The following is a 12,815-nucleotide window of genomic DNA, read 5'->3' as shown; positions in this document are numbered from 1 at the left end:
TGAAGTCTGGTATCGCTATACCGCCTGATTCACACTTCCTGCTTAGCATTGTTTTTGCTATTCTGGGTCTTTTATTTTTCCATATGAATTTCATGATTGCTTTCTCTATTTCTACAAGAAATGAAAGGCAACCCTTTTGAGGACCATTTTTTTTGGTAAGCTCTCTTTGTTCAACACATAACTTGACCCAGTGTTCTCTACCAATGGACATATGGGCCTGAATCCCATTGGAACCGAATAACTTGGGCAAATTGTGTGATCGGAGCACATGGTCATCTCATTGAAGCCTCACACCAGGATTCTCAAGGACTCCACTACTGGATCACTCTTCACCAGATCTTTACGTAGGTGACTCTTACCTAGAAATGTACTCTTCAGAGAGACCATCCCTCACTATCTGATGGAGTGCATTTTATGCTGCCACAACAGAATACTACAGACTAGAAATTTATAAAGAAAAGATATTTATGTCTCACAGTTCTGGAAAATGGGAAGTTCAAGATCAAAGTGCTGACATCTGGTGAGAGCCTTCCCACTGTGTGACACAAGAAGGCGTCATATGGCGAGAATGTGCTCAGGTCTCTCTTCCCATTAAAAAGCCACTAATCCCATTATGGGGCCCCATCCTCATGACCTCATCTCACCCTAATTGTTAACTCCTGAAGGTTCCACCTCCAAATATTGTCAACATTTTAATTTTGGAGGTAAATTTCCAACACATGAACTTTGGGGGCACAGTCAAACCACAGTACTATTCAACCTCCAGTGGCCCTCAGGGGGTCCTCTATCACATCCTATTATTTTATTTTCTCACTATCAGAAATAGGTATTGTACATGGCATGGTGGCGTATGACTCTAAATTCCCAGTGGCCCAAGAGGCTGAGGCAGGAGGATGGCAAGTTCAAAGCCAGCCTCAGCAACTTAGCAAGAGCCCTTTTCAAAATAAAAATTTAAAAAATTAAAAAGGAGGCTGGGGATGTTGTCCAGTGTCTAAGCACCCTTGGGTTCAATCCCTGGTACCAAAACAAACAAACAAAAACACCCACATGTGTAATGTGTTTAGCACAGGACCTCATACACACATACACACACACACACACACAATACTCAAAGAAATAGTTATTATTGTAATTTTCATAATGTACGTAGAGCAAATGATGAAATGAGAATTGGTTTGTAGAAATAGTAATGTTGAAATCAAGAGGCCCTAATGCAACTGTGTAAGGTAAAATTTTAATTACATTCTTCTTTAGTCTATTCCTCTTGTTTGCTATGAAGGTTATCTGTTTTCAAAAAGGTTTTCTCATTTAACATTTGCAACAATTTCCTGTTACAATAAGTTACCCTTTGAGATTCATTCCTCCTTCCAGTTCCACAGCATCCTGTTACAAAGGGGCATCTTTCTGAGAACAATTGTGGTAGATATTTAAAGTATGATTTTTAACCTCTTTTTGCAAAGAGGTACTGGCAATGTCTTTCCATTTGAAGTAACCCAGGAAAATGCTACTTTCTATCTGTCATGCTACTGAGTGGCTGAGCTGGAGGTTTCCTAAGGGTTCTAGGAAAATACAACTCTCGCAGAGCTGGAAATCTGATTGAGGGGAGAGAATCCTTCCTTTCCTTTTCTTACACCTCAGTTCTTCCACAGTGAATGTTTTATATTAAACCCATTTCCTCCCACCACTGATTAGATGGTTAAGTCAAAGGAGCAAGAAATAGTGCTTGGCTGTTGGCCACTGACTGAGACTGGGAGAGGGGGAGGAAAAAAGGGATCATTTCCTGATGGGTCCAGATCTCTCTCCCTTCCTCCTTCCTGCACCTAGGGTCTTTTGCCCCTGACCATGTCTGGTCTAGACTCAGCTTGGCTCATAGAGAACTTTGGCAAGTGCTTCTGAACCAAGTCAGCGAGAGTCTATGTGTTGGACATTTCACAAAGAGCTCTGGGTTGGAAGGGCAAACTGAAGAATGGTTGACCTGAGGGTTCACTCAGTCATGTACTTGAAGTTGCAATGTAAATGATGGTAGAGAAAGATCTTAAGAGCTTCATCCGCTTCCTGGCCCTCAGACCTGGAATCTGAAAAGAGAAAAGAGTTATCTGAAGACAAATTCCACTTTTAGTTACTTTGCCCCTGCCTTTAAGTTTTCTCCTTAAAGCCTTCTGTCTCACTAACAGAATAGTTTGTGAAACTATTGTTTTCCACCCTTTATAGCATTTTCTTTCTCTTTTCTGTTTAATAATTTCCAAATTTTAAAATAAAAATACTGAAGGATTTATGAGCAAAGAAAGGAAAACTAGTTAAATAAATATTGACCTTGTCAGAGCATTGGTATAACTATACAAACTTCTCTACCTCATCATTTAAAATAATTCAGAAGAATTGTTCAGGAGAATAATCATTGTATTGACTGTCTTTAAAATGTAAATGCACAATAGCTATTTCTACCCCAACCTTTATTCCCCCCTTAAAGTCCTAAGTAATAATAGTACCTGAGAGAGAACTAGAATTTTAAAATATATAGTCTACATGTACTAAAATTCATTTTACTTAATTGTGTTTTAATCCTCTCTTTATTCCAGGTATCAAGAAAACATTTTAACATCATCCAGCTGAATTCCACAAGGCTTGGTGATTAACCAGCAGGCTCAGAAGTGGACATCTGACTGCCAACCTGTGAGTAGAGTCTGTGTGTTTTTCCTCTGGGCTCTGCTCTTAGCAATTACACAGCCTCTCTGCGTGATTTTTTTTTTATTTCTGCACCTAAAGATGCATTGTGAGAAACCAGTCTTTCTGCTATGCTCCTCCTAGCTTACTTAACACTTACCAGTTAGAATCTATTCGGTTTTGCAAGAATTGTTTTCCTATTTTATAATCTGATTTTCTGCTTCATTTTAAAATATTTCCTGCATGTGTAATAGCTTAGAAGGGTCTTGATCAGTACTGAAGTCTTCATTCACTGTGAATAATGCCGATGGCTTGAGGAACAGAGAGGATGAGTCAGTTATCAGGGTAAATAAGCTCGTTTTTTGTGGAAATGCTGGTGATTTCAGAAGCAATAAGCACCCCTGTCTTTCATTGAATTCCCTCGACTGGGAGGAGAATGTCCCCCAGCAGAAGGACCACCTGGGGAGCAGAAAGAGGGGATTGGGAAGATAAAGGAAGGAGAACCAAAGGAAACTTCCCTCACTCAGTTTTGGGGGAATTTAGCACAGTTATCAGGAAATTCTTGTTTCAGGATCATATGAGTTGTTCCCTGTGCTGGTTTACTTGGCCTGCCACAGCAAAATTCCACAGACTGAATTAGAAAACAGATTGTTTTCTCACAGTTCTGAGGGTGAAAGTCGCGATCACTCTGCCAGCAGAGTTGACTTCTTCTGAGGCCTTTCATGCAAATGGCCGACCTCTCGGTGTCTTCACATGATTGTTTCTCTGCAGACACCTGTCTGGTGTTTCTGTGTGCAAATTTCTTGCTCTTGTAAGGACAGGAGTCAGTTGGATTAGGTTCACCTCTTGAAAGAGTTTATCTCAAAATGTGGGTTCACTCGAGACCATGGGGGTTAGGACTGCAACATGTGAACTTAAGGGGAACACAGTTCAGTCCCTAACACCACCATTATCAGTTTTTCCTCTCTAATAGCTGATTTTAAGTTTATTGCATTTGGACTTCCCTCTTATTCTCCTCTCTTGCAGTCGCCTAGCACTTACATCACACTCTCAGAGCATGTGGGTTTTCCATAGTGTGTATACAGCCGTCACTCCCTTGTAGCATTATTTAATTTCTGGAAGTTGGAAGATGTACCTGTTACATCTCTTCCAGTACTAGAGGAAGTTTTGTATACAGTAGTCGTTTAATAATGACCAAATGAATGAATACATGGCTAGATGATTAGATGTAGCCTCTGAACGTACAACTTATTTGCTCTAAATTGTCTCCAAATGATGAGTATCCATTGGGCTTTCTCCTGACTTGCTGCTCCTAACTCAAACAGGTAGAAATAAGTCAAGGTCGGGAAATAGGTTGAAGGAAGATGTGATCTGCTGACGTCATTAGTGTTATCTTTCTCCTCAGAGAGGCACGAACATTCCCCTGATGAGGTTGCCCTTCTGGGAAGGATGATACATTAAGATTGTGACTTTGTGAGTTTGAGGGCCTCTGGGACTTCCAAGGGCATGTGTCCAGAAAATAAGAGAGACACAAGTGAGAACCAGGGAGAGAGATTTTCACAGTCCCAAACTGTGGACAGGAAGTGACACCATGTCAGTAGATGAGGACACCAATGAAGACTGTGTGAGGGGAGAGGAGCAGTGGCATAAAAATATCATCAGAAATTGTAGGTCGAAAGTTTTCCTGGTAAGTAACAGAAGGACCCTCCCAAGAGGAAGAAACCCACATGCTACTTCTAACAAGGGTACCTAAGAACATGGGAATTACCTGTATTTCTCATCCCTTATTTCTTTGGACTTATTTTGTTCCTTTTTTTCCCTTCTTTTCTGGGGGCTATGTCCCAAACCATTCCTGTGAGTCTCGCCCCACCCCCTGACCGACATGTGGTCAACTCTCCTACCCAGGGACTCTTATATGACAGCCCTTTCTTTCAGGACCATTTTCTTCATCAACCAAGCAGAGTTGATCAGAATGGATGGTGGGGGAGGCCACGATTAGACCTAATGACCAACAGAGACAGGTCCTTCTCAGTGTTATGTGCTTGTGACTCAGTTGCCACAGAACATCATCTTGTCTAGACAGTCAGTAAGGGGCCCAGTTGGGAGGGAAAGTTCTTCTTTTCCACTAACTCCCCTCCCACTTCGTCCATTGTTCCTTCTTATCTCACCATTCCACCTGTTCTCTAGAGTAGGCTTTGGCTATATTTTAAATTCTCACTGCTGCACCAGGATAGGTCTAGTGGACAGTGGGAGAGCCAAGCCATGGGTCATGGCAGCCATGATGAGCCTCTCCTCTCTGGGCTCCACCACCTGTCATTCCTAATGTGGCCATATTTGCCCCACGACCGAATTTCCCTGAGTATAATGCAAATAAGAGGAGGAAAGGCATTTATTCATTTTTCTGTTGTTTCCAAAGTGTTCTTTTCCTTTAATTTTTCTTTTTGCTTCTGCCCACCCCTTTTTTTATTTCCTTAGTTCTTTCTTAAGCAGAAAGACTTGAACTTTTGGGGAGTTGTGTGAATATTAGCAGAAATGGCTATCAGAAGTCTGGAATCCTCCTCCTCCTTCTCTGTAGGCCATCATACATTTATTTTTCAGATGAAATTTGAGACATCAGCATTCAAGTCCCCACATCTATACTTTCCTCTGTGTTCTTGAAGTAGTTCAGCAAAAGATGCCTGTTGTCTTAAAGGTACCTAAAACGTCGCTGACACCTAAGTCAGTGATTTTATGCAGACTGATATTTATATACAATGAGAATTTTTGAAGGTACGAGGAAACAGTTCTGCAATCCATGAATGGCCTAGTTGGGGTGAATGATGGCCAGTGGCCAGCTTAGGTGCCTCCTGACTGTGTTTCATTAATTTTCAGTCAGCCGAAGGGCGTGGAGAAAAAGATCATTTTCCTATGAGCATGTAAAAGTAGTGCTTTGAGTTGTAAGCACCTAGTGGGCTTTGCCCTTGTTTTAGAACAGCATAAATGGGAGATTTTATAACCACTGTGGGCCAATATGTTTGGAATCAGTTGAAGCTCCAGATGGGATGGGAAAGAGAAGTTCAGGGCTTTTTTCTTCCTTTTTCCTTGAGTTTTACAGAATAAGCCTCCTTGGACACCCTTAACAAAGTGCTTGGTCTCTTCTTTAGTTCAAGTGTGCCAAGCTTATCAGAGCTGGATCTGATGAGGTCTTTGTTAAACTAAGACCCTTCACTATGGATTCCTGGTGGTGATTGTAGAACCAGGCTCAGTGTGGAAAGGCCTGGAACTCACTCTTTCATCCAGGAGTCTCCCCTCAAGGAATTTATTCCCAGGGTCCTCGTCATAAGATACAAGAAGGAAAGTTCGTTTAGGGACTGAGGGCACACGAGGAACACAGGTTTCCAGGGACTTCCCAGCATTCCAGAAACCTTTGTTGTAAGGGGGTGAGAAGACATTGCAGTCCATCACATGCAGATTTTGTAATTTTGGCTAAATGATGGAGTGTCCCTGGCCCAAAACTGCTCCTGGCCTTAGGAGGCATCTTCACAAAAGCATGCCTACCTCCTTGGCACGGCTATTGACAGAAGGATATTGCACCAGGGTGGGCAAGCTACAGTGGAGGCACGGATAATAGGGAGAAAAGCAGACGATGGGTGGCAGGAGTTCTTGTCTAGAACTCCTCTCCAGCCCTTCGTCCCCATAAGAACAAGTGAGTATGCAATAAAGAGAAAGGAAGGAGTGTGCTATTTAGCTTTGAACCCGAACTATCAAAAGTCTTATCTGAAATTCAAGCTGTGAAACCATTTTTATAGTTAAAGGAATCAGACTCAACTACTTCCAAACTCTGCTTCAGGAGGCTCAACAAAATTAGATTGTGAACCTCTTGCATGACTCAGTACAACAATGTTCCAGTAGGATTTAAGTAGAACAACACTCAATCCAGGGGTGGGGGGGAAACAGAGACATTTTCCTTCCTACTATTCTCTTTCCCAGGTCTGACAATGCCAAATTAGCCAAGATTTTTTTTCTAAATTGACTTTTCCTAGAGGAAAAGGCAACGCTACATTCCCTGAAACAGATATTTTAGGTTAAACTTATTACTTGAGGGGTTTCCGCCCCCCCCCTCCCTTTTGCTAACTCAAAACAAAATGTCCATCATTCACTCTCACACCACCAGCCTTTAAGAGCTAGAGACAAATGGAGTCTGAATATTCACGCCAATGTGGTACAAATGAGCTGTGATTTCAGGATGCTGGCTGTTTCACTGACAGGGAAAAAGAGTGGTTTAATATCTTTGGCTAAAAACACTTTCTTAAAGAGGGATGGAGAAGGCCAACAGTAATATTGAGTCCTGTTATTTAATAACTAAAAATGATATATTGTGGAATGGGGCATCCTGAGTTGGGGGGAAAGTGTGTTTATCAAATCCAGAGAATGCAGTGGGGGAGTGAGTGCAGACACATGTGGGGCTCAAGGAGGGAGCTTTCCTAAGATCAGTCTTTCCAGTTCTTCCAAGAATTCCTCTCATACGTGTATGAGACCATGATTTGGGGTTTGATTTTATTGCAGATTTACAAAATATATAAATGCATATGGTCCCTGGCTTATGATGAGTCCATTCAGGATTTTTCAACTTTACAATGGTGCAAAAGCCATATGCATCTGGCAGAAGACATTCTTCAATTTTTGCTTTTGGATCTTTTTCCAGGCTAGCAATATGTGGTCCAGTATGCTCTGGCAGTGCTGGGTACCACAGCTTTTAGTCGGTCCCAACATCATGGATGCAAACAACTGACACACTACAGTATACTGTGCTGCTAGGCCAGGATGCTTTGGAGGTTAGATGTAGTAAACGCATTTTCAATTTATGATAGGTTTATTGGAATGTAATCGCAGTGTAAATGGAAAAGCATCTATATAAAGTAATTTGTTATAATGAGACACTCTGGAGACCTGTCTAACTGCTCCCCCAGATTAATGACTAATAGTTTATAATCTAAAGATGCAATTGTAAGTTGAGGTTGATAAGGGAGGCTTGTGACCATCATTAGCAGCGCCTTCCTCAAGCATATATTCAGTCACTTACTGATTCTTTCATTCAACAGGTATATGTATATATACTGAATTGGAACTTCTCCATCCCGGGTACTATTTTAGGTCAGCTCCATTAGCAATTCTTTTACTTTTTCCTATAAGAGAAATGTTTCTTTTTTAAATTTGATGCAGTGGAAACTTTGGTAAATCTAATAATATGTGCATTGTTGTAAATTGTGATGACTGGTATTCTTTATTTATTTTTCATTGGCCTTGTCTTGGCAAAAGATAATTTTAAATTATCTCTGCCCTCCCATTTACCTATCATACTTAACTACATGGTTTATAGGCAGAAAACAATATTGCAATGGATTAACCATATCTGTAATTCTATTTTTCTGCAAATCACTTCAAAGAAGATGCCTAATTGCCCCCTACATTATTTACTTGGTAAGTTCTGGTTTTCAAGTAACATTAAAAAAAAGAGGAATATAATTATAATTTCAAAATAATTGAAATGAAAATCAAAGTAAAGCTACTGGGACATTATTATAAAATGCTCCTAAGAATCAAAGGTGAGAGACCAGACAGTGATTCACCACGAATCCAGTGGGGCATCAGCCATGTGGACCCAGGGGGCAGGACCCTGCCATAACCCCAGTCCTAACTTTTTACATCTAATTTTGTATTCTTTTTCTTATTTATTCACTTATTTTATTTTTTTAGTTGTTGATGGACCTTTATTTTTTATTTGCTTATTTTTATGTGGTGCTGGGAACTGAACACTGTACCTCACACGTAGGAGGCAAGTGTTCTACCGCTGAGCTACAACTCCAGCCCCTGTATTATCTTTCTTAAAGAAGACCTCTCAAATAATCTTCAGGTCCCACAAAACCTGCATCTACCCTGAAACTGACACAGATAAACTTAGATGATTTAGTTTCATGTCTAAAGTTAATTAAGTTGGGAAAACAAAGAAATGGTCCAAGTGGGAAGGATGGTAATTCATTTAAAATTTTTTTGGTAGAATTCAGCTTGTTTTCTAAAGTGAACCCCACTTAAATGAAATAATAAATCAGTATGCCAAAGCACAAATGCACATAAACAGGAGGTTCATTTTTACCTCATTAATAAAGATCTAGAATGTGCTTACCCCAATGTCAGGCAAGCCAAGCCCTGATGGGAAGCAGCTTCCTGGGAAGACCATTGGTAGAAAAACCTTCACAGCCAACTACAGGATCACTTCATCATTAAGGTCCTTGCCACTGTCTACCTTGTATGATCCACTTACAGGTCTTATGAGAATTAGCATAGTGTTGTAATTAAAATCACAGAGACTGGCTTACCTTGATATTGCCTTAATATTTTTACCTGTAAAATGAGAACTGCTGACCAAATACTAAATCTCCCTACCTAGATTATAGACTAGTATGGAATCACCTGTGAGTTCACCCTTGTGACTTCTTACAGTGCCTAGGCTGGTGTGTGATCATTTATCAGTGAAAGACTGTATCCATCAATGTTACAAACCAACAACTGCATGCCCATGTTGCTCTGCAAGTGTGCTTCCCTTGCACAGCATAGCTTTGGAAAAATCTGAATTTGTTCCTAGTGGTTGTATTCTCTGTTTTGCCAAAGACCACCACTCCCAAAGTATTGGCTTTTCTTATTCCTTAAAAGCATTTGAGTTTGTCATGTCTGTAATAAATGAGTGATCATATAATATGCAAACACTCTCATTTTATGGCTCATGAGAGTGATCAAATGGGACCAATGAGAAAGTGAAATATCAGCCCTTTCTACAGCCCTTTCTACTCCCTGATGCTCAACACCAAGTAACCTAGCTATCCCTATTTCTATACTAGAAGTCACAGAAGGGAAATAGAAAATAGGTAAGTGGAGTAGGTACTTGTTTAGAAGCACAGAAGTCCGTTACCTAATGTTGGAGTTGACAAAACCGTATCACAAGCTAGGTTATGTCAGCAACTTAAAAACAGTTGGTTTGTCACCACTACTGAAGAGGTAGGGGTCTGTGGTTCACATCTCTGCCATCCATACTCAGGGACACCTGCTGACAGCTACTTTTGAAATATTGCCAACCGTGGAGGACAGGGAAAAGATCCCTGAAGGTCTCACCTCAGCAAGTCTATCCAGAAGAAACATAATACTTGTGTCCTTGGTCATCAGCCAGAATTGGCTGAATTGGTCACTTGGCCTCCAATGACCACAAGGGTCCAGGAAGTTCCCAGATGGGCAAAACAGGATCATGGACAACTAGCACAAGTGAGCACAGCTGTGGCATCATTTGGAAGTTGGAGTCTCGGGCCAGGCTTCTTAAGCTTTTCAATAAGTTCAGCTCTATTAATACTTTCATGCATCTATAAATGCATGGCAAAATACTCAGAACTATTGGGGGATATCAGGTGATATAAGCTCTAAGATGAGCAGCTTCAGAGTCAGTCAAGAGAAAGAGAAGTTAACATTTGAATAACAAAGCCATGTAGTATGAAGCACCAAAGAGGACATTGTCAACCACCAGTAGACTCTGAAAGAAAAATGGTTCTGGGATAAAGATAAGACTTGAACGAGATTCTAGGAAAAGATATCAGATTTGCAAAAAGATTGGAGGGCACTTCCTGTTCCAGGAGAGAGGAAGCAGATGCAAAGACCCAGAGGCAGAAATGAAGGCTAAATCATTGCAAGACTCAGGAGTTTGACATGTCTGGGAGTCGTGTGTATGAGAGTGGGATAAGAGGAATCAGGTGATAGATCCAGTGGAAGCTTCTGGAGTCTAACAGAAAAGCAGGATGGTGATGTGTGGGAGGAAGATTATCTTTACCCAGAGCTCCCTCCAAAGCCAAAGTCCTTATACCTCCAAGGCACCAACCCTGATGCTTATTCCCCAAACCAGGAGTCCTAGATGGCTAGCAGCTTCCCAGATCTACGAGACAGTCATGAACAGAGACAGCAGTAAACCTGCTTCCAGTTTAAGTCATGCTTGGTCACTCTTCCTGCTGACAAGAATATCCAAGTTGAAGTGAAATAGTCTCTCATTGCTGGGGTCAGTTCAGTCTTCTTGCTATGTAACATCTGGTTTTGAAATTCAGCTGAGACCCTGACTTAAATCTGTTTAACTTAAAAAGCAGCAAGAGAACATCTTGTTTTCATAGATATCCAGGGGCTGTGTGTCAACAAATAAAAGGTCTGTTTGTGGTATTCAAAGTGGAAAAGCTGGTCGTGAGATGTTCTGCCACTGGGATAAATTTATTATGAACTGCTCATTTCTTGGAATCATGAACCAAAGTTTGAAAACACAGTGGACCAGCTTCATTGAAATCAGAAAATTTCTTCTTGATGGTGGGTAAGAAACTTGCTTTTATTGTTAGAAGTCCACTGAACTGGATGGATCTAGAAAGATGCCCTCTTTCCCACCTCCTCTTCAATTTACTTCTTAAATGGATTCCCTATCTTCCATAAATTCTGGAAGATAGCATTTAATGGATCATTATTTTTATATTACGTACATAGGAACTGCAGTGGGAGAGAAGGGGATAAGAAGGGTTCATCATCCTTCAAACCTGACTTGTTACTTGCCTCCTATCTGCTTCTTTAGGAGAGAGAGTAGAAAGGAGATTTATCTTCACGTAAAAGAGTGAGTGTCCAGGACACCATAGGTATCAAGTTATATTTGATAAATTAATACAAACTCTAGTCTTACAAATTTATGTTTTCTTTATGAGTGCATGTCGGTATGTGTATTAATATTATGTTTGTTTGAAAAAAGCTGTTGGCATTCCTATCTTACTTTAACACTGAAGAAACCATGCTGAAGATTTCATTGTAATGATCCTTGCCTCAACCATTCTTGATTATATCTGGATTTAAACACAGTGAAGAAGACAATGGAGCTTATAATGCAGTTGTGTGGGGGCTTTTTGTATGATGATATTCACATTCCTTTGGCCAAATACTCCCAGTTTCACAAATGCCTGCAGAAGGTCTAACCATCTCTATTTTCCCAATTTAAAGTTGTCAGACAACATCTTCCAATAGAGCAGCTGACCAGTATTTAGACATGGTAGTCATTTAGGATTTTTTTAATCTCTCAAATAGTTAATTCATTCCAGTGGGATTGAACTTATGATGTTGGCCTAATTAGCAAGAAATTCCTGCCCACCAACCTAGCTGGCAAAGACAGTAAATAAGATGCCTTGATACCGATGGGCATACAGTCTAAAGTCCACTTTCACTTTTCCAATTGTCACTGTGTACTTTCCTGATGGCCAAGCAGAATATGAACTCTTCAGCTTGAGTGGGAATGAAATGGGTTAATTTTACTTTGTTTTGCTTTGGCTGCCTGTGTAGACAGGGTTGAAATGGGAATGATTTGTGAGTTCCAAAGGATCCCAAGAGACATGCTCATTCATTTACAAGAGGTATGATTCCACAATAGTTTTTTGCTTTGTATGTTTGAAAACATTCCCAAAGAAACAAAGTTGGATGCAAAAAAAAATATTGGGAGAAAAGAAAAATAATACTCCAAATTCTGAACAATTCTACTTTAATAGGTTGATCTGTCTGCCAGCTGGCCCCAGGGTTGACTACTTGTAATATATACTTTTGGTAGGCCACATGTAGTTCTTGGAACTGTTTATATCAGGCTGCAGAAACTTAATTATTCTAAAATTGGCAGGGATCGCTTTGATTACTTAATTCAAAATTGCTTAGTCATCTTTATACTTAGTGTGGACAGCTTTTGTTTAAGTGTGAAAATTTGGAAAACACAAGTGTGCCCCAAAAAGATTTTAGGTCAGGTAGAAAAACAAAAAAGGGCCTTTTTTTTTTCCAAGATCCTTGACAGGTGGTCACCACATGTTTTAATTTGACAAGCTAGGTAACTGTCGAGTTAAGGTCCTTAATTACAACTATTTTTCTGTTTTCTTTGTGGATTTTTGTCCGAAGTAAAAGTTGCTGCCATTGCTTCTGAAGCTGTGGTCTGATCCTACATTTTGCAAAGTACAGGTTTTCCAAAAAGAGTATGAGGAAATCTAGAATCAGCTTTCTTATTCTCCGAAACAAACCAGGTTGTCATTTCAAGCCAGTTGTCACAAAGACCCTGCTTTTTTTTTTTTTTTTTTTTT

General features: G+C 40.3%; 1 protein-coding gene across 1 annotated transcript in view; it reads left to right on the top strand.

The window, feature by feature from the left end:
- The window catches only part of Cald1 (caldesmon 1), a 175,809-nt gene that overhangs the window by 59,170 nt on the left and 103,824 nt on the right, over positions 1–12,815 (top strand). The window contains 1 exon segment of the mRNA XM_048786913.1: positions 2,580–2,673. The gene's annotated coding sequence lies outside the window, so the exon portion shown is untranslated.

The sequence above is a fragment of the Marmota marmota genome, unplaced genomic scaffold (assembly GCF_001458135.2).
Source record: "Marmota marmota marmota unplaced genomic scaffold, marMar, whole genome shotgun sequence".
Taxonomy (NCBI): domain Eukaryota; kingdom Metazoa; phylum Chordata; class Mammalia; order Rodentia; family Sciuridae; genus Marmota; species Marmota marmota.
The sequence above is the reverse complement of the archived record's forward strand: the minus strand, read 5'-3'. Positions and strand labels throughout refer to the sequence as shown.